Here is a 26,389-nt window from a genome sequence, read left to right as displayed (position 1 = left end):
ATGAGAAATAGAAAAGTCTCCAGGACTGTGGGGCATCGTGTACAAGCTGAAGCCCAAGTCGCTAACCTTTTATAAACACAGAGTGAGAGTGAAGTGCTAATGATACATCGGACACAGAAAACAGACACCAGCAGGGGAATTTTTTACCTGCATTATTCCAACAGAGCTTTTGAAAATAATTATGCCTTTTTTATAGTGTTTCAATAGATCCTCTTGCCTACTGTATTATAACTGTTCAATTTCATGTATGAAATCACTAATTAGAATGTATTCACAGCAAGGTTATTTATTGAAATTGAGTATCTGGGATGGACACAGAACACTTAAGACTAAATTAGCCTTTCACCTATCGGTAAAGTACAATGGAGAGAGGAGGAAAAAAAAGGAAAAAGAAAGGATCCTGACTCCAAATTGTTCTACTTTACTTGCATATTTGAAGAATTATGGAAGAGAGAATAGAGAGTTACTACTGTATCACAGTGTTACGTAAAGGGATATTTTGCTTTTCAGTCAGCTACCCAGAGTAGCTGGAAAGGTAGAAAGAAGAAGGTAGAAACAACATTGAAAGACATTAATCTTAGGAAGCTGCTGCTGTCCCAGAAGTGAGCAGTAGCAGTCACATTGGAAGGTGCCAGAGGACACATCAGTTTGGTATCTTCCTTCATCTGAACACTGCGTGTGCTGACAAGTGGGTAGTGGGGGTAAAAGGGAGAAAGGAAGATTACAGTTACAAGTGAATCGCCTCTCTGGGATGGATCTGTCCTTGGAGTTGTCAGATGTGATTTCCTGTGCCAGCCCTGGCAAATATGACCCTTGGACTTTTACTGTATAAACCTGTCATCTAAATTGATGGAGGATATTTCATCTCCTTCACCCTCCATCACTGATTTGTTTCATATTTGGGCCAACTGAGTTCATTCATCCTGTGGGAGTATGAGCTTGGCAATGAACATTAGTCAAAACAGACCATTTTAAGCAACAATTGCAGAACAGTAACAGCAATTAAATTTGAGATTGTGAATGCAAGCATCGGCACTCTGATTTTCTAAGATACTTGCAAACAATCAGGAAAAAATCCATATTGAGAGCACCAAATGTTCAGACAGAATGTTCCTCATGTTGAATACTGGTTGCTCATGAATAACCCAAGATGTAAGGAATTAACATTTCATCCAGAAATAATTCTGAACACCAAATATCTAAGTTCAAATAGAGATCCCCACTATCTCCTGCAAACAGCCTGGAGATTCCAAGAGCCACACTGTGCTTTAACTGTTGTGTAACTTGCCACTGTGCTCACGACAGCTTACATATGCCATAAATCACATTTGTTTGTTTGTTTTGCTAGTTTCTATGTTCTCCCCACAGGCAGACATAGCATATAAAATAAATGACTACCAACATATTTGTGAAAAAATATATCTGTTGGTAAAGATTGCAAGAACTTCATTTTTGGCATTTGCCATTAGAAATTAAGGAACATATAGATGCCTGAAGTTTCAAAACACTTACAGTTTTGTCTTCTCAACTTTAAGCATTTTCAAAGTAGTTTTTTTTTTTTTTTTTTTTTTTTGATGAAATGAACACTAAAAGGCCTCTACAATTATGCAAAAATTAGGAATCAAAATTTCTGGGACTCAGAACCACCACTTGCTGAAGACTGTCTCAGATCCAGTAAAATGAATGTGAATGTATCCTTGCAGTAAGGAGAATGCTGAGTGTCACTAAGAAACGTTGCATTTTCATTACAGGACTCTCTTCTGTTATGTTTGACTGTCCTTGGGAAGCTCATTACTGGACTGGTTATTTAGAACAGTGCACATTAAGATCTATTACCCCACGCAACCTATAGATGTCATTGCCCTAAAGGGAATTTACTCATCATTTTTTTTTTTTTTTTTCTAGCAGATAATGGAGGTGAAGTAAAACTGCTTCTATATAAGAGGACCTCTATCTTTAATTCCAGCTAGGCACACAGCTGCAGCTTCGCTGATTTTGTAATGTAAGCAGCACGGGTATATTTAAGCAACTTAGACTTAGAAAACTAGGTGGAGGGGTTCCCTGATAGCTCACAGCTCTAGAATTTAGTCAAGCTGCTAATCCAAACCTTCAGTGCTTTTTCAGGGCACATTTTAGCACCTTTTACAGGATGGTCTCCTTTGCATGTGTGTTTTCTGCTTCCATAATTACTCTCTTATATAAAGGTCTCTAAAAATGGATAAAAATTACCCTGGTGGTACTGATTGTCTCCTCTGACCTCAAATACAATATACGAAGTATCAGCCTTCCATTTCATCACGTCATGGCTAATACATTTGTGACAGTTGCCACAGAATTGATTTGGAGACTTCAAACACGTTTAACATACGATTAAACGTCTTTACAGTGCCTGTCATTTGCCTTGCTTGAGGATGAGCAGGCGCTCACTCTTTCTGTGTTATATGTGATCGTTTGCTTTTAGGTATTTTGCCAGGCATTTAAATTGTAAGAAAATTATTCTTACCACCTCTAAATCTCATATGAAACAAAGACTGAGCTGAAATCATTTGGATTACATGAATATCTAAAATACGGTATGTTGTATTTTTTAACAAGCTAAGAAAAGACTTGAAATCAAAAATGACCAAATGGGTTTGTTCTTTATTTCCTGAGAAATTGATAGCATGTTTCTTTTTCATATTTTTTTTTTATTTGCCAATCATTAATAAGCACATATTCGAGTAGCCTGATCCCATGTTTGCAAGTCAATGCACCTGAATACTAAGATCTGTCACACGAATAAAGCTTCAGAGCAAGCAGTCTTCAAGATAACTGACAGCCTACCTTTTTCATTAAAGTTAATTAACAGTAGCTGTGTTGTTTACAATAATTAAATATATATTGGCAATTTATATATATTTTTTTTCACTAATCAGTTTCTGAGCTTATGATAGGAAGATTGTAGTCAATCTCCTCTGTCTTGTCAGTCTTCTGCATGCAACTGGGGTTCTGCCCAGCCACACTGAGTTGTTATCAAACATCACCTAAAACGGCATGTGAAAAGCTGCTCCTAGAATACTTGTATCTACACTTAGGACTGCTTACATCCATTTAGAAGGTAAACAGGGATACTTTAACACTCTATTATTCTGCAAAAAGCTGATGCTATAGCACTTTAATGGGTGAAGTTGAGTATTTGTTTTTTAACTAGTTGCATATATAACATTTTCAAAACATCAAGGAAAATATATATGTTAAATTCAACTGTGTGACATTAAGGTTGGTGCAGTGTTGACAGAAAAGACCATGGGTATACATCTGACAGTGTAATTTTCTGTTTATTTTCATTTACCAGCAGATAGCAAACTCCTTTTTTCCTCTCTCTTTCCCTTTCTTCTTCCTTTTCATTTCTTTTTTATGGGTATTAATTTGCTCTCTGGTGCTTGAACACTTTCCTTCTGTCCGCCCATCCACTATTCTTGCTGTGAATATGTTCTTAATTAGTGTTCTAAAATATGAGTTTATAAATATGACATAGTAGGTGTGGAGGACTGAGGAAAAACAGTTCTAAAAGGGCATAATTATAGTCAAAGGAAACAAAAGAAAAAATGAAGCTTCAAATGTTCTTGCTTTCTATTAGATTTTACCATTGATTTCTGCATTAGTTCATTCACAGTGTCTCTGAGTTTAAATAATATTGTCCATTATAACTAGAGAGCTTTAGACGTCAGCTCAAAGAACAAGTCTATTTACATGCTTAAAGTTAAGCATGTGCTGAATTTTGCCCTTCAACCGGAAGTTCAATAGTGTTGTGGTTTCATGGGAATGAAATATATGCCTTTGTTTCAATTTTATCGTTTTGTGTGGCCAGAATCAAATAATGTTCATAGTGTAATCTCTTAAAAAACCTCTTAAAAATAAGTAAAAACAAAAACAAAGAAACAAACACAAAGAAACAAACACAAACATCAAAGAAACTTATTGCAAAATGCAAAAAATAGATCTCGGAAAGCTGTGTTGGTATATATGGCACTGTGGCTAGAATCTGAAATACTCAGAATCCAAATGCAACGTGCTAGAACATACTTCTAAGACTCCAAACTTTACTTTGACTCACTCATAGATAGATAAAGTAACTTCCCCATTACTTAGTATCTAAATCAGATTATATAAAGGTGCACTTTACAGAAGCTATTGATCTCAGTGCCAAATTAATATGTTTACAGGAGTTAATACGATTTTGTCATAATGGTTCCTGTTTCTTGAAGATCCATAGACCCCTGACTGTACTCTAAAAGAATAAGTGGTATTTTTCAAAGTGATTGGATGTCACTGTGGCTGTGCCATTCTTTTTTGGCAGAAATAACGTGAAAGAGTTGCATCGCTTGCCAGAAGAAAAAAAAGTACCCTCCCCCAAACACTGCTTGAATTACTTGTGCAGTGCCTATGTTGTGGTTGTAATAACGGAAGGTAAGAAAAATAGCTGCCAGATCTTCTGAGTAAAATTAGAAATGAGACTCATTCTGAAGCACATGAATAATTTAAAATGAAAAACAAACAAACAAACCTATATTCCTGGGAGTGTGGTTACTGCCATTACTCACATGTATAGGAAAAGGAATGTGGCACTGGTAATGGATAACTGCTTCAGTTTCCTCCTCACCAACAAAGCGGCAGTCCTGTAAACTTCTTGGTCAGGAAGGTTGCTGTCTAGATTTCTGGAGAAAGGAAACTCACGTATTATCTTATGCAGACTGTGGGAAACACTCAATATCAATGATTTCCAATCAGGCAAAGAGGCAGCAAAGTTCTGTTCGGTACCGTAGAGGCGAGCGCGCGCGCCCCCTCATGGCGAAGGAGAAATTTCGCGCTCAAATCAGCGCCACCGGTACCGGTACGAACCGGGTCTGCGACGTCGCTCCTGGCACTCGCCGGCTGAGCGTCTCAGGCTCGGAATCTACTCGACACGGTTACTAAGGTACGCTTCCACATAAAGTTTATCACCCACCTGTTGTTCCCCATTTTGCACGCGACAGTGTATACTGGACTCTCTCATTCCCTGCCTATCCGCCTTTAGCTGGTATCGTTTCTATGCACCTGGTCAGAACGTCCTAAAAACAGAATAGCTGGCAGGCTCGCTGTACCCTGTGCCAGGCTCTGCCTCAGCAGCTTTGTGTGAGTAGCAACCCCTGCAGCCATTTTGTAAGAAAGTTTAGCAAAGGCCTGCACCTTAGTGCTGGAGGTTTTCTACTGCAAAAAACACAACCTAACTCTCACAAGATGTGAAATATTTGCACACCTTTCAGCACAGACCACAGGGCAACATCTAAACCATTTTTGGTAGCTGTGCTGAAGTTTGCTCTCTGATCTGTTGAACTGGCAATATCCAGGCACATCCACAGAGGCTGGAGAGAAAGCTGGCTTGAAGCAATGTCACTTCTCTCTGTTCCCCGCTCTCTGGATATCTACATCCATAGATGTCAAGATCCTATTCTGATCCTGTTGAAATTCATGAATCCATTTCTAAGTATTGCAGGACATCAAAAGTAGTGCAGAAGGCTGCAGTACCACTAGGGCATTCTATCTAAACATGTAAAACAAGGGAAAGTAAATTCAGCTTAAAGCCATATCAAAAGAGCATGTGATATACCGAATTCTAATTAGGGTTAGAGGAATTGGCTCTGATGCTACCAAAAAGCAGAAAGATAGAAGCAAAAGCAGAAAGTGTTTGTGGTTTACTGTCTGCAGTTAATTTTTAGTATGATATTTGGAACAGAAATTTTACGAGCATTTCACTAGGTAAAGCATACATCAATCCAGGTGGTAGCTGGATTTAAATCTGGATGTGATGAAGGATGTATATTTAGCATTCCAGAGTAGGCTGGAATTTGACTTCTTCCCTAAAGAAGCATATTTGTTGTGGGTGCTGACAGAATCACTAATACAATTAATGCTGCCAAATTACCACCCAACAAAAGCAGAAAAAAAAAAAATCACAGAACAAGCCTGCTGCTTTGATTCACTTGAGAAAATGAATGTTTTACTACCCAGATAGCGAGGCTAAGAGAAAAAAATAACAATTGCATTTTATTTTTGTTTTATCTGTCTAGGTCTAAAGCTGTTGTTTAAACAACATAACCTTCCACACAATATGGTTGAGAAACAAAATTTTACTTAGTCATTGGTGTAGAAGTATGCACAATGTAGAAAGTTTCCCTGTGTCTGTCTGTAAGTGTTGAGTTGCGCTCACTTTAAAAGCACAGGTGAGCCCCAGATTAAAAATCATAAACAAGCATAATAACGGAGTTACACTGAGATGGATCATCATGTAGCATTTTTTATAAATATTAGTCTATAGTCCACCAACAGCTTTGGTGATTTGTAGATCTGTAACGTTTAAGGTTGCTGACTCAGCCCTTTCCATGGTTATTGGTTCTTATGCTTCCTTGCTTGCCCTCAGAGTTAAAAGTTCTGCCATGTTTACGTAAAAGTGAGTTGCTATGCTGTTTAATTTGCAAACATAATCTAATTTGCAAAAGTAACCCTCCATTTTTTTATTTTTTTATTTTTAATCAGAATAGAGAAATAATGTCTAGTATGGTCTTTTATAGGTTTAAAGCCAGTTTAGTTTATCTGTGAAAATAGCTAGGTATTCCTTGGTGAGCTCAATAGCAGTTGAAATACCTCCTAAATCATCCCAAAGGTCTTTTTGATTCCTGTAACAAACAGAACTGTAACCTTGTTGCCAAGACTACTGCCCCACCAGCTTGACTTTCAGGAGCTCTCACTTACTTTCCCTAAGGCATATATTCTAGCTGGAAATTCAGCTCTTCAGTTTGGAAGTCTTTATTTCTGAAGGATTTTTATCCTTGGCTGTCTCTTTGCTTATTTATTTGAATCTGAAGCAATTTAATTTGTGAAATTAATGTATGTTTAATTGTCAGGAAATGTATATATATGGCAGCTGATTTTGCAAACTCATAAAAATTATGGGAATACCTTATAAAACTTCAGATTGCATACTGTTTACTTTCTGCTCAGTTAGACATCCTTTGGAAAGATGTCTCCCTATCAGGTTGTTTATTAATTTGCTGAATTTATTGTTCAAAACTTGAACTTTTCCCTACTTTTGTAGGGTGTGTTTCTCCTGGCTGTTTGTGGGGCAGGATGGCTAGAAGGCTGTGTTGAGGAAAAGGATCTGAGGGCATTGATCAATACTCACGAGCCAGCTGTGAGCCCAGGTGGCCAAGGAGGCCAAGACATCGGGGCTTATATCAGAAACATTGTTGCCAGCAGAAGCAGGGAAGTGATCCTCCCTCTCTACTCAGCACCAGAGAGGCCACATCTTAAGTACCATGTTAAGCTTTGGGCTCCTTGCTACAAGAAAGACATTAAGGCCTGGATGTTCATCCAAAGAAGGGCAATGAAGCTAGTGAAGCACAGGCTTTTTGGGGAGTGGTTGAGGGAAGGGGGGTGTTCAGTCTGAAGAAGAGGAGGCTCAGGGGAGACCTTATCAACCTCTACAGCTGCAGAAAGGAAGGTTGTGCTGAGGTGGAGGTTGCCCTCTACTCCCATGTAACTAGCAATAGGATGAGAGGTAATGGCCTTATGTTGTCACGGGGAAGTTTGGGTTGGATATTAGGAAAAGCTTCTCAGAAACAGTGATTGGTGGTAGAACAGGCTGCCCAGGGGAGGTGGTGGAGTCATTGTCCCTGGAAGTGTTGAAGAAACATACAGATGTGGTATTTAAGGACATAGTTTAGTGGGCAGTCTTGGTAAGAGGATGATTGGATCAGATAATCTTGGAAGTCTTTTCCAACCTTGGTGATTCTCTGATTCTGTGTTGGGGCTCAGGGCACATTCCCGTCATTCCAGAAGTTAGTTATGGGGCTCAGGGCAGCTCTGCATGGTGGGAAACCCATCCCACAGGAGAGGTTCTCCACTGGTGCCGTGGAGTGGCGCAGATACCAAGGTGAGAGGAGTGAGAAGACTGGCAACTTCTGTTGCCTTGATAACCAGACACTGACACCTCAGTGCCCAGACGGAAGTCACGGACAGGCCAATATTCACCATATAAGCCCCAAACTTTAGTCCTTTTAAATTTTGAACTTTTTAGATCAGCACTATCTTTGTTCATAAAGAGATGGAGCAGTAAGATCCAATTCTGTGGTGATTTTTCTTTTCAGTCATAGAATTGAATCACAATCATAAAAATAGATGATATTGATTGGGGCATCAAATTTAAAAGCTGAATGCAGCTGGAAGTGAAAAATAATATGTCAAATTCTATAGTTAACATATTCTTTAGGAGAGTGAATCTGAACGTAAGAGAAGAATAATGCAAAGGAAGATCTATTTCAAATCTGTGAGTTGAGACTTCTCAGAAGGTTTGAACAAACATTTTCCTTCGTGTACATGTTGATAGCGCTGTGAGTGTAATGGAAGGTAGATCTGATTTTAAGTGTCTAAAATTACTTTGTTGGGAGAATGTCAGGTTTTTTTTTTCCCTCGTAATTTCATACTCCAGCTGTTGGCCAGGAAAACAGATTATTGAAAAAATCCTGTTACTTCAAGGTCCTGAAGAGTTCCACAATAACTCCGCCTCCCCTCACATCTTTAACTAATTGTAAGTTAAGTGTTACAGATTTTAAACAAATGTGATGTTTCTGAACACTTGTAAGGCATATTTTAGATTTAATTGCAGGAACTCAAACAGAGAAATTAGAGTTTAGGTTTACAGTGCATTAGGTATTGCTTGTGTGAACATTGTTGTTCAGTGGCAAGTTGGAAGTTGTGTATATCATTTTGGAGAAGATTATTATATGGGAGATCAAAACAAAGGAGTCTGTGATCCAGGCTTTCTTACATGAAAGCAAAATCATTAAATCTGTATGAAACTTTTGTTTAAAGTGGAACTTTAAGCAAAATTTTTTCAAATGCCATGATTATTAATAATGGGAGTTCATGAAGAAAAGGTCAAAAATAGTTTCTGTTTATCCATGTACGCTATGTACAACTTGGATCCTTTTTAATGCCAATGATAGAAAAGATTTGGCATGTTATTTAGAAGGATAACTTCGCAGGAGACTTGGAGGTGACCTCTGTGTTGCAATAGAATCATACCCACATAGTAACAGAGAGCTGCCACCACTGCAGATTAACTTCACAATCTTTGTGTAGAAATTATGTCCTTAATACTTAAAGGAAACACAAAGAGGGGAAAGCTGATTGAAAAGAGCAGATGAAGGGCAGGAAAATAATATAACACTCTCATGGAGAATGTTCAGCTCAACATTTTTTTCTTTTACTTATCTAGATAGGTTGACTCCAGATGTAGAAAATTCCTAATGTTCTCTTGTTCAGGAAAATGTAGAATTGATATTGCTGTAAATGGAAACAATGATGGATTTTCCTAACTAAACTGGTACCTCCTTGGATCTGCCTTCAGAAGGAAAAAAAAAAAAAAATTAGAGGCATTTCATTTCAAATGAAGGTTGTCTTTAGTGCTGTTTAAAGCAAGAAAAAGAGAAATAATTTGTGATTTCTAGCTGCAGCGTTCTCCATATGGACAATTTGCTGCCTCAGTAAGCCCCTCAGGAAAATAGATTGTTTTAAAACAAATGTAAAAAGGCCAGGCATAATTCAAGTCAGCTTTTGATTCAGAAAAGCATGCACTTTAATTTAAGCATATGGCAAATCTAATGTGTTCAACAGTATGAATGTGAAGTAATTAGATGATTTGACAGGTCACTGACAAACTTTCTCTTGGTTTGGCCATTCTGGAGTCTTCATGAAAACTCCCTGCCATCAGGTGCATTGCATCCTGCATTTAGAATATACCTGCTCTTGCTGCTAAAGCTTGCTGATCAAGCTAAAGTTAAGCTGGCTATAAGGGATGAATTAATTTCATGTGACCACAAAAAAATATAGCTTTACAAAGGTCAGGCACTACAGTTACAAAAAAGCTGCTACTGTTCTCATGTATGCTACTAATTGTCCATAAACTGTTGGAGAAGGATATTCTTCTGAGGATTTCGGAAAGTCTTCAGACACATCCTTAGGTACAGTCTGAGAAAGACATGTGACATTTGACTTTTGGAAATGAGCGCATGAGGCTTTCTATATGCTCACGACAAAGCATGCAGAGCTCTTTTTTTGTTTGTCTTTTGGTAAAAAGGTGATAGACAGCATCTTGTTGGACAGGACAAGGGGGGGAGAGAACAGCTCTATTAATTTTAATAATGAATAGTTACAAAATTGACCTAGATACAACCTGCAGTTATTATATTGGAAACTTTTGTCTGTGTTTTAGCTGACATAATGTTCTTTTACACACTCCTACTGGAAAAAACTCTGGGCCCATCAATTTTCTGCAGACTGTTATTTTCAGTAACACCTCACATGTAGTTAATGTCCCTGAATGATTAGCTGTGAGAAGAGTGTGGGCATAAGACAAGTTTGAACGAGGTTCCCTATTTGTTATCTTTGGCATCACATCAGGTGGTTTATTTGCTGGATACGTTTGTGAGGCCTTGCGGTGCTCAAAATAAACCTGTTCCTTCAGATTTAAATATAACTTTTAATTGTTATGTAGCTGATACAATATCCTAATCAGCATCTTATCTGTGGTTTATAGAAACGTTGTTATAAACATGCAGCTTTAACCTTCATTGATTTCAAGGACTCTGTCATTATCCCATTTTCCAGAGCGAAGTGATTTGTAATTACTGAGTATTCTCATGTTTAATTTGATGTGATAAACCTGAAACTAATAGATAAGTGGGCTCACTTCATTCCGAGACCAAAATAATTTGTAGAAAACAAAAAAGATGGAGAAAAGACAGTCGAAAGTAACGTCTGCAGGCAGTACCTAGAAACATATAGTTCACGTAGCAGAATATCATTTTAACAAGGCTCACCTACAGTTTAGCAGTTTAGTATCAGACCATCAGGTTGTTTCTTCTATGCCTGCTTTTTTTCTTTTTTCTTTTTGGCTCTGTACTGGAGAAACTCCATCAAAGGAGGTGGCCATTTCATCTTTTGAGGCAAACATCTAAACATAGGGCATGCTGCACTAAGAGTTCCATTATTCATCAAGATATTTCCCTTATACCTGACTCTTTGTTTTGAAAAAGGCGTATGAGTTGCAATTTCAAAACGTCATTTCTTTCTCTGTAACAGTACTACACCCAATAGTGTAAACTACCCACATAGTTCCATATATCTTTTTTGATTCTTTTTTGTCTCATTTTGTAACACATGCATTAAATAATGAACTCTGTTAAATCAGAGTTTGTGTAACCTAATTCTATCTGGTTCCCATTCACCACTGCCATTAGAAAGGCAGTCAAGTGTCATGTACTTAGCTTGTGCAGCACTTGTTACTCCTGAGTGCAGATTATCATCAGTGAAAAATAAAGCCAGATGAACAACAATCAAACCATTTGCAGGAGTTAAAAATTTCCTTTTTCTTTATCCTCTTAATGGTCCTTGAGCAGCTACGCTTGAAACAGCTGGTCAGCCTCAGCCTAAAGAGTCCTGGGGATTATTTGCGTCATTACTCTTCTTTTTAAGCATTCTGCAGTAGGACTAAATTGCAAATTTGGAGATGCCAAATTAAAAGTGATTTCCTGTCTTGACTTGATATCTCTGCAGATGTTAGCCCTTGCAAACTGCACTTTTACCTGATCCACTCTTCAAGTGCCTTATAATCAAGGCGGTATTATTGTCCCACCTCAACACCTACTATATGACATTGCAAAATGCATATGCTACAGTGCCACAGCTCAGTGTGAGTTGAAATGAAAGAGGCACACATAAGAAGAGATGAAATGAAGAATGTTGAACTACGTATTACTCCTTCTGTTGTACATGAAGGTAACAAAGAAATAATGAGCTAGTCTTACAGGAAAATATTCTGGCAGTACATCATGCTGAACAATCTTTGCCTAAGGAAAATGCCTCCTTATAACTGACTGGTTTTGTCTGTGCCTCTGTGGGGTTGTTACTTATTTAACTTTATTTATTTTATTTTTTGTTTAAGCCTGTATTCATCTGTCGTCTTTTGTAACTATATCTGTATGAAGATGGTTTCATAGTACACTGCAGTGGAATTCCATAGGTATGTTGGGGGTTAGGAAACATCAGCGAGAAACCTCTTTGATGTATAACAGAAACTCTAATTCCAGAAACTTCAATGAAGTGGAAGCTCTTGGAAGATACAACAGCATTTTACCAGTTGATAAAAATATAGCAACTGGAAAAAGTCCATAGGTATGGTAGATGTTCTAGTATTTGAAAATGTTTTCAATTCCTTTAGTAAGAGCAATATTCCTTTTCTGAAAAGAGAAATATTTTTATCCTTTCCCTCATGTTGCTGGATCACAGACGGGAAGAAGAGAAACTGATGGCAAAATTCTTAAATACCATAAAGAGTTCTGTGGGGTTTTTTTGTGTGTGTGTGGTTTTTTTTGTATTGCTTTTTTTTTTTTTTTTTGCCTTTCCAACTATCAAATATTTCCTGAATTTCAGTAGTGTGAGGCAAAGACTTTGTGATCAAGATCAGATGTTTTGCTTCAAAGAGAAAGAGGGGCTTGTTATTTCCCGGCAGCTAGCAAAGTTCTGATGTAGCTCAAGGGGCTGAAAGAGAGACAGGTTCAATCCCATGTCTGTCCCACAGTATTTCAGGTATCTGTAGAGGGTCCTGCAGTTCATTACAGAATGAAAATGCTGTGAAACTCAGTGTTGCCAGTCCTAACTTATCTGGCAAATTATGTAGTGCTTGTGGTGTGTGCTGGTAATAGTCTCCCCCTGATGTCTAACCTGTGCCAACAAAGAACAGGAATGCCAGAAGCTGATAGCTTAATGAACTGGTCCTTTAGCTCAGACGTTGGTAGCTGAGCATTGTTTATTGCTGCAAGTCAGGCAGGTGATTCCTGCTGAGTCCAGTACAGGTATGCAAACAGTCAGCAGCAGCTCTCTGTATTAGGCTTTGATACTTTTGTAACAGCTGTACTCTGTATATATTCAGACAGTATTAGAGAAATTCAGATCCCTCACAGCAGCACACAAGACCCTTTCCTACACCTCACTGAGGGAAGACAGGGGTCGTACATGCATCAGCAGAATCTTGAGCATGACTTGGATTTGCTATTAATCATTCATCTTCTCATTGAATCTTAAAAAGGGCTTGGACTCTACAATGCCTTGTGTTTGGGTAGTGGGCTGTTGCATTAGCATGCAGAGCCTGTACAAGTTGTCTAGGCTTCCTAGGCAGTGCAAGGTTATGCCTGTGCTGTATATCTCAGAAAGATGGGAACGTGAGCTCAGAGCTGCCCATGTTTGGTTGACTGTCTAAGGGTATTCAGCAGAGTTGACATGCTGAGGAAAAAGTCCCCTGAAACAAAAATGGCCATTGCACAGCTGCTGAGAGCTCTCCAAAACTCTCAGTACAGGAGATGCTGAGTTATACCATGTTCCTTGAGGCACTCCTCAAGAAAATGCCATGAAAGTCTGTTTGTGAACTTAAAGGTTTGGGATGACTTAGTTTCTTTCTTCGTAAAGCATAGCTTCCAAGGGAAGAGGAAGTGTTATGGAAATATCCCTCTCCTGATCACTTCTTTGCAGTATTTCAATAAGTAAATCACTTCTTTCTGTTATCATAATGACTAAATCAGTGAGGGACAGAAAATACAGAATAATTTCTATTTTCTGCTTGAGCTTCTTCATACCTTTGTTTTTCCTCATGTTTTGAACTTAAGGGGTTAGGGTGAATGTGGAAATCGTATGTCCACAAAAGATGACCAGACAATCTCTCAAAGTTTTACTGCAAAATTACTATCTGAGCAAATGGCTCAGAGGGAGACTACAGGGAAAGTAAAGGTATCTGTTGTTCACTGGCTGGAATGGATATCTGACAGAGGAAAATCACAGCTTTCTGTCCTTGCACCGGGGACTGTACATTGTATGTTATGGATTAAAGGATGATATTATGTGTTAAATAATGACTCATCGAAATTCTTGTCAGCAAAATGAAATTTGGGTTTCATGCTCGATCAGGTTCACATTGAAATATAGACAAGAGCTTAACTTCTGAGTTAGTTCTGATTTAGGCCGTGAGCTGCTCAGTCTTGTCACCGAAGTAGCCGTAGGGATTGCCCAGAGGTGTGACCTTAGATATTTTAGCATCTTGGAGGTACGAAAGAAGAGCTTACCTAATTCTGGCTTAGACAGCAAATAACTGAGGTACTTCTGAATTGCAGTTTTGATTGTCAATGTCATGTTCCCACATGAAGTTTTATAAACCTTTAGCATTTAGAGGATGAAATAATACCACATCCTATAATTTCTGCCTTCTCTAACTAGGCTGAGAAGGTAGCAGTCTGTGGTAAACTGCATTCTGGCAGAAGTATTGATGATCATGTGGTGGTTGGTTGAAAACCCTTTTTAATGTCTCTGCATTGTAATAAGCAGCCATAGATTCAGTAGTGAATCTATCCTTTTAAATTAAAAAGGAAGCGTATTGCTTCTGCAGATGTGTTATTCTCTGTCTCCATGTGTACAGGAAGCAAATTTTATATCTGTTTCTATAATGATTGAAGTGATTCCTGTGCATAATATCAGTGTGCACATATTAGCATTCACAAGCATATGCGTATAGATAGTAAAGTGCTTCAGAATGTTTCAGAATAAAATATATGTTACTAATGTGTTGCCAGTAATGACTTTGTCTCCTAATGGTATTTGTAAAATGCTCGTATTTAAGCAATGTCTTTAGTTTTCCATTGTGATTAAACTAGGTGGCTATTTAACTTCGAAATGGCACAGTGTTAATGCTCAGCACTATTTATTATCAAAATATGCATATGCATGTTTAGCTATAAGTGCTGAAGTACTGTATTTAATTCTTGTAATGCACAACCTGGAATTTGATCAGAATCTTGAATGCAGCCTCTGATTTTGATTAGTCGCACTTACACGTTGAGGTAGAGACATTTCGTATTACATGATCAACATTTTAACTCCATTTGGCATAAAGGTAGAATATTTTTTCCTTGCATAAAATCCTGGTAAATCAGATAAGAATTGATTATTTATGTTGGTATAATGAAGTAAGATAGTTGATTTCTGACTAATGCACTGGAAAGTATTTATGTAATAGAGAGTCCTGCCATCATAAATCACTTTGCGGTGAGTGCAACAATTTTTTTTATTGGAGGTCACCGAAGTCAGTTGCAAAATCAATTCAAATCAAATCACACGGCTGCAGTATACATCAGAAGATTGCAGTGGATTAATACACTTACATATTTGCTCACCATACATGCCTAAATTAAATATTAGCTGTTTACATGAAGATGAAGTCACCTTGCATTAGAGCCCATTAATATGATTTTATGCCAGGCAGCCCAGGTACAGGCTGGGATTTACATTTGAAAAAGTAATCTGTTCTTTGGCCTAAGAATACGTTGCTCGTGTTTTTTTCCATTGTGAGACAAGGATCCAGTGTTGAAAATATGTTGAATTCCTTTCACACTTAAACTATTTCTTTCGCAAAGAAAGTTCTGATTTGAACTTTTAAATGACACCTTTTCATGTAGTCTATAGTAATACCCATGGAGAAGAATTGCTGCAATGGGTTTTGTGGAAACCATTTTTGCTACCTCCACAGCTCAAGTTCAGACCTACTATCCCATGTTTGTATTTATTTTTTCAGAGGCTGGCACTAGGATGTGATGCTCATAGACACAGAATAATGGCTCTTTGGTTTAATTTTTTTTCATTAAAAACACTGAAACTGAAACTTCCTCCTTATAATTCTAAGGGAAATGTTTTTAAAAGTCTCTTTCTTCTGACATTCTTCTTACCTTCAGGAAAAATAAACAGACACTTATTACTCAATCTGTCCAAGAAATAGGGTTGACATGTATATTTTCCTTTTCTTCCCTCATTTATCTCCTTTTGGATGATATTAATCAATGTCAATTATTAAATAAGTAATAATTGGAAGATTTTACAGCTGCCAGCTTGAAATTTAAGTTTCTTGTGTCTTCCTGGACTCAAGAGTCCAAATGTGATCCTTTGAAAAGTAGCAAGGTAGAAGAAAGGAACACCTGTGTGACTGATTTATATCCTAAAGCACCTTGTAGTTAGAACTAACTCCGAAGTATTGGTGAATGGCAAAGGACTTGGGACACAAAGTGGGAATCCTCTGAGTAAAACATCAATAGAAAAGTCAAAACACCATCTCTTCAGCAGCAGAAATACCACTTAGTGTGATACTCTAATGGAGAGGACTTCCTCTAATATTTAGGAGCATCTACTATGCAGAATGTGCCCCAACATTCCTATATGTGCGGGAGGGAGTCAAGTTATGCACTGCACTCTGTTTACCACCATGAAGCATTATATCGATGTTAAGGGTGAAAACTCCATCTTGAAGCTGAATGGCAAAAGCGGCTGCATTATCCGCATTGATCAGCACTGGCACAGAATTAAATCCCTGACCACTTCCATGCTGTTTTCCATAAACTAGCAGAAAATGAAGGTAAATGGGTACTGTTACAATGCATAAGTACTGAAAGCAACCTATTATGTAAGGTGTTATTTAATTGAAATAAACCTGAGGAAAGAACCAACCTGATCAAGCACCTTTACTGTGGGCAGTAAGCACCCTCAGAGCTGTGGTGTAAGAATGTGGATATATTGGAGTGGGTCCAGAGGATGGCTACAAGGAAGATCAGAGGACTGGAGCACCTTTCCTGGAAAGATAGATTGAGGGAGCTGGGTTTGTTTAGCCTGGAGAAGAGAAGGCTCTGGAGAGATCTCATTGAAACCTTTAGTACCTGAAGGGGGCCTACAGTAAAGCTGGAGATTAATTTTTTTACAAGAGTATGTAGTGATAGGAAAAGGGGAAATAGCTTTAAGCTGAAATAGGGGAGATTTAGATAAGATATTAGGAAGAAGTTCTTTACTCAGTGGGCGGTGAGGCACTGGCATAGGCTGCTTGCAGCAGCAGTGGATGCCCCATTCCTGGAGGTGCTCAAGTCCATGCTGGATGGGGCTGTGGGCAACCTGATCAAGGGGGCTGCAACCAGCACACAACAGGGGGTTGGAACTGAATGGTCTTTAAAGTACTTTCTGTCCCAAGCCATTCTATGGTTCTATGATTCCATGAAGTGATTTGCTGCTACACAGAGTCATGGATTTACCACCTGGCATACTTCTGTTGCCACCGCTAATGACAAATAAGTGGCCCCCAGCATGTATATTGGCTGTACTGAATCACTGGTCCATATATCAGTAATCTCATAGACTTTCAAAACTGTTTACTTGGTTAACAAAAAGGTTTCTGAATAGGTAGCATTCTGAAGTGCTCTGTTCAAAGTACAAGCTGTAAACTCAATGGCAGGCATAATTATCATGTCAAATAGATTAACAGCCATTCAGTACATGGCCATATAACTAAAGGATGTATTTAACAAGCCAGTGATCTAAATTTAAGAGCCAGTAAAACAGCCTAAATTTAAGTCATTTCCCAGGTTCTGCAATTACAAAAAATTAATTGAACAATAGAATTGCCCCTTGGGGAATTAAATAAGGCAAGAATTCAGTCTTCTTTTTCCTTACTCTTATTTATGAGTTAAGCTTTGGGCCATGTACCAAGGACAAAATCCTCTATTTACACCTGTATCACTACATTTTGCTCTCAACATGAAATGATGTGAGCAATACAGAACCACTTTTCATTGGTTTGTTGCCCCTTGAGCACAGTAATACAATAAAATGGGAAGAAGTACTATAAAATTAGATGAAGAAAATTTTAAATCCATTTCTGAGACTTGCATGAATTTAAGAAAATCACTTTTGTGAGGATCTGCGTATTGCCATCTATTAAAACTGTAAATAATTTGAGTTAAAATAGATTAAGCTTCACAGTAGAAAGTCTAATTTTACAATTTATGACATAGGAGTGATAATGTAAGTGAACTCATAAGATGCTAAAACTTGTCACATCCAATAAATGAGGCACCTAAAAAAGGTCTCAGCACCAACATATGATAAATGTACATTTGGCGTGTGTTTTCCACCAATTATTGTTATCCCCTAAACTCCTGTTTCACTTGCAAATTATGATGTTCTGAAGGCCAAGAGAAAACTGTACGTAGAAATTTACTGTTAAAAATGCTCTAACACAGGAATAAACAAAAGGCCTACTGGGAGCTGACTAATGGAGTGTTTCTTTCCGTACTTGAATACCCAGTGCAGTGCAGGCTGAAATCTAACTCTTGTACATTGTACAGTCAAAAAAACAGTACTCAGTGCCAGAATTGACTTATGTGAAACATCCATTATGTGCAATCTTATTTTCATGTTTTGCTGGAAGAGCCAAGTCTGATGTTTTCTGCTGTAAGACATTAAATTTAATGTAACTGAACTCAGTACGAAATGGGTAGTATTTCCTGTGCTAAATTTACCTCAAGCAGGAGTTACCCAGACTTAGCTGATATAATTCATTATGATATAATTCATACTATTCAAAGTAGTGAATTTATTCTTAATCCCATCAGCTTTGTCTCTGAAGTAACACTATGATACTTCTGATGAAAACTAATTTTAAAGAAGTTCATAAAGACTATAGTGGTAATTGCTGTGAAAATGGTAGAAAGTTTGGTAAATTTTTCTTGCAAAAGTGGATTTAATTTTTCTCACTTTCATAATATGGTTCTCTCAGTCTTATTTTGGTCTATTTAATCCTGTCTGTTCTTTCTATGATAGATTTCCAAACTGGAACTTACAGAAAGAAGCAATAATTCAACTTTTCCTCAGTGTGCAAAGCACTGCAAAACACACAGTACAGAACATGCCAAAACATGCTGAGTTTTACCGGCTGCCAATCCTACGACCTCTCTCTTATTAAAGCTGTGAGGCTTTTTGCTGCATAAAGACTTCTAGTTTTTCTCAGAGTGAATTATCAGTCCTTCTGCAATCAGTCACCAGTAGGCATGCAATTATTAGAGATGATTGTTATTTCAAAGTTATATGGATATGGTTATAAGAATGAAAATTCAAAATATTCTCATTACTAGTGGCATTGCGATATAAAGACCTAGGAAATGTGAGTTTAAATCTACAGTTGGCTTCTATTTAATCACTCTGAAACAGTCTGAAAGGTCTCTAAAGACTCAGCCAGTGTCACTGTGCCCACCATTCCAGATAATTTACAAAGACATTGCTTGAAAGCCGGTTTGGTTTTGAGATAGGATAATTCTTAAGAAGTCTGGATACACAGGAAGTCACAGAAGAAGACAGACATTGCCATAAATAAAGAGAAACTGTGGGCTAGCATGAGGTATTTTTCCGACAAACCTCTTCCCGCAGCTTGAGATGCTGTGTGCTGACAGCTGGGCCATGTTTGGGTTTTGTCAAAATGGAGCTGGCTTTCAGGTTTTGCTTGGATTCATGTCTTAGCACAAGTCTGTAATAAAGCTTGTGGTGCTTGGGACACAAGTGACTAAGCAAAATCAGGTAGCCAGGTATGTACTATACTATAACAAATTCAAGATTGAAGTTGGACATGAGCAACAAAGGCAGTATAAAAAAGCCTAGTTTTCAGAAGCTCAGTATTGCAAGAAACTATGACAAAGTTCGGGGAATGACAAAAAAAAAAAAAAAAAAAAAACAACTTACCTATGCAAAAAAAAAACCAGTATATCTGGATAATGATATTTCTAGCACTAAACATTTCAATGTATCAGTAAGAAAGTTAGACAAAACATCTCTCTCTCCTATTGGAGGAGAAATTGGAGGCTTTGTATATATACATAAAATAAGCAAATCTAAGCATTTCATGGGGAAACTAGGAGGTGATAAAAGTCATTTTTGAGGACAACAGTAAATACACATTTTGATACTGCTTTTCAGAATATATTTTCAGAATGTATAAGGACAAAGATGTCAATAGCCAACTATGTAAATCATAAAGAAGAAAAGTGTGTCCTGGCTAACATAAATAGGTCATCAGGTATCAAAAGGGGGGTGATCAGATAAACACTTCCCCAAGTTAGTCAATGTCCCTATCTTGGCTTGCATTTCTTTTAAATAATCACTCTCCTTTCTGAAATATCTCTCACTAGTTTTAGCCCTGTTGTTGCATTGCTTCTCTTAGTGTGTCATTGTCCTTTCCAGTGTTGTAAGACTTCTATAAATTCAGCCACATCACTGTATATTTACCAGTAATATTTGCAACGTTCTCTTTTTAGGCTCCAAAGTTTTTGCCTTCCTTTAAGCCAGTAGTTTAATTCATGTTGATCGCCTTCTTAACTTCAGAGACCGATAAAAATTTTTAGATGTTGCTAGCCCTTTTTTAGTAGCAGTCATCTGAACTCTCGTGTGGCCCTATCTTTATTCTCCATTTTAATCTAAAATAAGTCTCTGGATTTTTAGCACATATAAATATGACAAATCACTTTATAAAATCTGGAAGCTATGTGACTTCACATTACTTCCTGGGGGAGCTCTCACAGAGGGTGGCAAAGGGATTCTCTCTGTGGTGTTTCTTCTTCCCTAGCAGCTAGAAAATTCTTATATTTGCATTCTGTTTTGGTCTTGTGAGTCAGACCCTTTTTGTGCTGATGGATAGTCAGCGAATGTGTTAGTGTGACACTGTGGAGCGTATTCTCATTTAGTATTACAAGAGTTATACACACTTATAAAGAGAAAAATATCCCCTCGTGACATCAAACATTTAGATGCAAGTCCTCAAATAGAAGATAGTTTGAGGAATGGTTTGACTATTTTATGCTTGTTAATATGTTATCAGAGTCTTCTGCTAGTGCAGCTTATGTGTTTTCCAGCACAGACTCACGTAGCCTGAGCTGTACAGTAAGGCAGGCTGAAAGCTGAGCTCAGTGGTCCATGCAAACCCTATCAAAGATGGTGCACTGTTTTTGCACAGACCAGCAGAACCCAGCCCTGGCAATCCCTGTGCAACCATCAACCTTCAGCACTGGAGACATTACTCCCTGAAAAATAGTCTCTCAAGACAGGTATGAAACACTATTTATCAATATAAAATATATTGCAAAGATTGAGGTTTCACCTACACTCTCACACAAGACTGTTGACTGTTCCAGATCAAATAAATTTGAAAGAGGAGGAAGCTGGGTAAGAGCTTTGAAGTGCCTTGCTGCCTGCCCCGTCACTGGGAGTGCGTTACTACCTGCCCATCTGTAGGAAATCAATCAGGAGCATCTGTTACAAAAAGCTAGAGGTTAAGAGATGTAGCTCCCTTAGAGATAATATGATGTGAGTAGATCAGAGGAGAAGCAAGGGTGAAGTGCCCTTTTTCGTGATTCTGAAGGTGTGTGTATTTTATTGGCCTAATAATTTAAGTATTTTAACATTTTCCATGAAAGAGATGTTATGGATTGTTGTGCGGGTGCAATGATTTCTCTGTGCTGCAGGTGTTGGAGCACCTTGGGTTGGATGTGCTGTGTGCAGCCCTGTGCTACTGTAGCTGAGGGGCTTTCAGAACCCCCCCCCGACAGTCTGGGCCTCAGGGACAGCCACCCAGCATCTCATGGAGATGCCTGTACTGATATGGCCTCATCTGTCTGAGTTCTCTGTAAGTCAAAGTGGGATTTCTGCTATTGTGCTGAAGCCATGGGTTCCTCCTTCCTTGTTCTGATGTTTCTTTTCAAAGTATTTGGTTATGTCAGAAAAGCAGCTATCAAAGAATGAGATATATCTCCCTCTCCATAAATTCTATTAATCTGCATGTTTGAGCAGTCTAGTTGGTTCTCCCTCTGTATATCTTCTTGTACAATCTTCTCGTATCTTCTCTGTAAAAGAGAAGACAGGATTCTTCCTCCCCCCCCAAAGTAAGTCCCTGAAGTATTTAGTATGCCTGAGAAAGGTGACTAAAAAGACTCGTGTTGGTTTTTTAGGGGATACCTGAAATAGTTAAGGACTGTATTACCCTGGTCATATACTTGTTTATATTCTGGCTGCCTATGTTTTAACCTGCTGTATGGGAATTGTTAGGTCAGGGCCAGAACCAGTGATTGAGTACCAGGTGAGAAGATGTGAGTAACCAAGGGAGCACAGGTGCAAGCTGTGCACCTGAGTGACTGAAAGGAGTAGACACTGGGGCCACCTTTCATCACCATTTAAGGGTTAGCAGCTGAAGTAAGTTCTCTTTTTGGAGATCATGCCATTCTTGAGACTCCCCTAGCCTTCAGAAGTGGTAAGCTGCTTTTTCCTGTATTGCTTTCTAAACTAAATAGTGACTAATACCTTTATATGAGTGCTCCTATCCTGGTAGAAGGTGTTATTGTGCCTTCTGTTGCTGCACACCTGTATATAAGCATCAAGCTGCATCTGGCCAACCTTGTGTCTAGCTTCTGCCTGTCCCTTACTATTAGGTTAATATCATTCTTCAAGGTTAGTATTTATAAATTATTTACAGGTAGTTCTGTGTTTTCTATAAACTGGTATATAGTGTCTGCTTAGGAATATATATCTTTTTATATTGCTTCAAAACCATGTGAGGAGAATTAGGTCAAATGCCGTAACAACCAAGGAGGGGAAAAGGAAATGAAAACTAATCTCTGTAAACACAGACAGAAATAGATTTTGGTTTTGGTAGCAAGGAAGAACTTTTTTTTTTTTTTCTTCTCTCATGGTGTTATGCCTATGTTTCTTTCTGAGAAAAGCTAATGCTGCAGTAACTGAAATACAATGTAGGTACAGCAAACTGAGACACTGGATGTGTGGTGGAGAGAAAGAATTAATGCAAGAATTCAGTGAGCTTTTAATACTTTTCAGCCCAAGAAAGTTTCTTTCATGTCTACAAACCACTTTCTGGGAACATTGAAGTGTTTGAGCCCTGTGTTTTGCAACGCCATCTCACATGCTGGAAAGGCTTTCTACCTTCTTTATGTGCATCTTGGGGAGTTTTCAAGTCAGACTTCTAGATTTGTTCAAAAGACGATGGGAAGAGCCCTCTAATATCAAGATTGCACACGCTTGAAGCCTCTCATGTTTACTGGGTCTTATGAAAAGCAGCTTTGTGTTCCTGTGGTCAGATCCCATTACAAATTGTGCTTTGTGCTCTGTCTCAGATGTATGTGCAATTGGGGCAAAGCCTCAGGTTTGATACAACAAAATTAATCTTTATCTAAAGAAAACATATTTCTCCCTTTGGGATACTATTTTGAAAGCCAGAATATAAAGCACTGACTGAACAGAACCAAGTATAGATAGTGATAAAATGTTTCAAATCCCGTCATGGGAAAGGTGCTGGAAGAAAATTTTCAGTTTCCTCCTGGTGAGAGAAGGCCACTTGAGCAGGCTGCAGCAGTCTCCTTTATTCAGGAAAGGAAATAGTGTACTGATGGGAGTTGACGGTACAAGAGGGAATGTTCTCAAGTTGAATCAGTGGAGGTTCAACTTGGATACTAGGAAGAATTTCTTCTCTGGCGGAGTGATTAGAGCACTGGCACAGGCTGCCCAGAGGAGTGGTGGAGTCAACTGTCCCTGGAGGTGTTAAGAAATGTGTAGATGTATTACTTAGGGACATGAGTTAAAGGACAATATTGGTGGTAGATGGATGCTTGGATTAGATGATGTTAGATGTCTTTTCCAACCTTAACGATTCTATGACAGCTCTTTCACTACATCGCTATTTAATAATGGAGAAAGGCCTGTCATGCAACCTTAAATGCTTCTCATCTTAAATAAGGCTGAACCTAGAGTTTTTATTACCTCAGTTGAACAAAAGATGGCAGTTTTTTCTGTGTGCAGAGAGGTATACCTCATTGTCAGCTTGTGAATTTGGGTAGAAACTCACGCATCACTGCTTGCTGGTGGCTTAATATAAAAAATAAATGTACATGATGCTCTATAGGATGTCCATCATGACAGTGCTCTTCTGTAACATGCAGCCTAAAAGCTACAGTAGCTGAAAATTTAATGTCCATTACAGTGTAGAAGACTCGCTTTCAATTAAGTTAGGTGTAGAACTTAATGAAAAGTTTAGAAGAGGACCGTTTTCTTAATGAGTTCTCTGCAAATGTCAGAGCTACTTTGCAAGCCTATGACTGGGAACTATTAGAAGCCTGTTCCTTCCAGAATCTCCTTTTCCAAACATGCTTGTGGCACACTGTTTTTTCCTTTCAATTGTTTAGTCCTTAGGAAGCAAATTCTGAAGTAGTTTCCTGTCTGCATCTTCTAGAACTGTATGTGTATGAGCTCCTCATTTCCATTAATATTTGCTCACTAACTGATATTCTAGCTTTTACAGTTACTACAACAGCATATAATAAATTCTTAAAGAAGAGCAAATACAATTTCTGAATGCACAAAATGTCTAAAAGTGTGTTGCATACTGTGACAGGCTGAAGTACCAACACCAGCCTAGTTTTATCTGTTCCACCTCTTAAAATAAACAGGAATAGCCAAAACATTATCCTAAAAATGTGTTCCTGATGTGACTTGGGTTGTAGTATACTAAGGAGATTAATCAGCTTGATATGTCTGCATAAAGTCTATGGTAATACTTGACCAAATGCATATTAAACAATCTAAAATATGTATAGTGTAGTCACTGGACCTTGATTCCTCCCTCTATTTTCCCTGTGGAACTGTTCCTAGCTGTTGTAGCTGTAGTTAGAATCCCGAGCAGGACCAAATCTGTCTGTTTTTTATCCAATGTCAGGATTGTAGTTAACTCTCATGTTGATGGACCTATGTGAAGTCACCTGTTAGCCCCACCCTGCAAATCTTTATCAAATGAACATATGAGTCATCTTTATGGTGTCTTTTTGGGCACCTCAGTACAGAAAGGACATTGAAGTGCTGGAGCAGGCCCAAAGAAAGGCAACAAGGCTTGTGAAGGGCTTGAACAATATGCCCTACGAGGAGCAACTGAAGGAACTGGGGCTGTTTAGTCTGGGGACAAAGAGGCTGAGGGGAGTCCTTATTGCTCTCTTCAAATAGCTGAAAGGTGCATACAGTGAGAGCAGGGTTCATAGAATCACAAGGTTGGAAAGGACCTACAAGATCATCTAGTCCAACTGCCCTCCCGTTACCATTGCTACCACAAACCGCTAAACCACATCTCGTAGCTCCTCATCCAGATGCCTCTTGAATACTGCCAGAGATGGCGGCTCCACCACCTCCCTGGGCAGGCCATTCCAGTGCCTGGACACTCTCTGAGAAAAGAAGTTTTTCCTCATGTCCAATCTAAATCTCCTCTGGCACAACTTGTGGCCATTTCCTCGGGTCATGTTTGTTGCCTGGGAGAAGAAACAACATCTCTAGACTTAACAAACTAGCTTTCCCCCTTCCCCCCAAGTAGCTATGGTTAGTTGGCTTTCATCTCCTACTATATCTGTGTTCTAGAGCTTCAGCATGACCTGGAAGAATCTGCAGCAAACACCCACAGGAAATTTCTGAAGAAACTGGAAATAGATTTTGAATAAACCTAATGATTAGAACAATCATTTACCTAAACTGTTGTGTTTTGTATTTTTTTTTCCTGAACATATGACAGGTCTAAAATGTAAGTTAGGAGTGTCTATCTACCTAGGAAAGAAAATAAATGCTTGTTTTATCTGGAGATATACTAACAGATTTTCTACTTTGTGGAAACCGTAGTCAAATACAGCAAAAGATATTCTGGTTTCAAAGACATTCTGTTGTCTTTTGAGTTCCTACGCTTTTTAGGAGTACTACTTCCCATGACTTTTCTACAAATGGAAAGGGATGTTGAAACACTGTATGGAGCTAGGATACTCCTCACCAAGGGCTAAAAGGTGTCCCTTTTCCTGTGCTTGACTAGAACTGGGAGAGTGGGATGAGTGCAGGTGTGAGGGCAGGAAGAAGATGAAGGAAGAAATATCAGAAAGAAGAAATGAGAGGAATGAAAGAGTGTGAATATCCATTGTGTTGCAGCATTACTCAGATCGTGTTCCAAACGCTAAAATTTTCTTTCTGACTGATCAGCTGTGCAGATGATGAACTGTAGGTCAACTGACTTTCTGACCTCTTTGAAATGCTGACACCCGTATCTAGCAAAGAAGCATCAGCTAGTATATTACCTGTACAACTTAAATTCAACTCTGCCTGGTGATGCTGATCACACAATTTTTTTCTTCTATCATACTCTCTTTTCCCTGAGAGGATCAATGGTAAATAATATTGATGTCATGTATTCTATGGCGATGTTTTTTTTTTTTTTTTTCAAGAAGCTTAGTGCTCTGGGAAATGAACGGAAGTAGATTAGAAACTGAAGAACAAAAGAGAAAAATCTTAGCTTTTCTGAGTTTAGGTGGATGTTTGTAGACAAAAACCAGTCTCACCAGTAGCCAGGTGAGCTTTACCTCACATTGTCAAGCTTCAGTGCATG

The 26,389-nt window shown here is 38.4% G+C and overlaps 1 protein-coding gene and 1 long non-coding RNA gene across 3 annotated transcripts in view; one reads left to right on the top strand and one right to left on the bottom strand.

Moving 5' to 3' along the window:
- The window catches only part of NDST4 (N-deacetylase and N-sulfotransferase 4), a 160,661-nt gene that overhangs the window by 129,892 nt on the left and 4,380 nt on the right, over positions 1 to 26,389 (bottom strand). The window contains exon 2 of one of the 2 annotated variants that reach the window (XM_040699341.2): positions 4,584 to 4,697. The exons of the other annotated variant lie outside the window; for it this stretch is intronic. The gene's annotated coding sequence lies outside the window, so the exon portion shown is untranslated. The remainder of the gene's footprint in view (positions 1 to 4,583; positions 4,698 to 26,389) is intronic. 2 annotated transcript variants of the gene reach the window in all.
- Positions 21,269 to 26,389, top strand: part of LOC107051710 — a 299,217-nt gene continuing 294,096 nt past the window's right edge. The window contains exon 1 of the long non-coding RNA XR_006939094.1: positions 21,269 to 21,340. This is a non-coding gene — a long non-coding RNA (uncharacterized LOC107051710). The remainder of the gene's footprint in view (positions 21,341 to 26,389) is intronic.

Source organism: Gallus gallus, chromosome 4 (assembly GCF_016699485.2).
Source record: "Gallus gallus isolate bGalGal1 chromosome 4, bGalGal1.mat.broiler.GRCg7b, whole genome shotgun sequence".
Classification (NCBI taxonomy): domain Eukaryota; kingdom Metazoa; phylum Chordata; class Aves; order Galliformes; family Phasianidae; genus Gallus; species Gallus gallus.
This window is presented reverse-complemented; position numbering and strand designations above follow the sequence as displayed.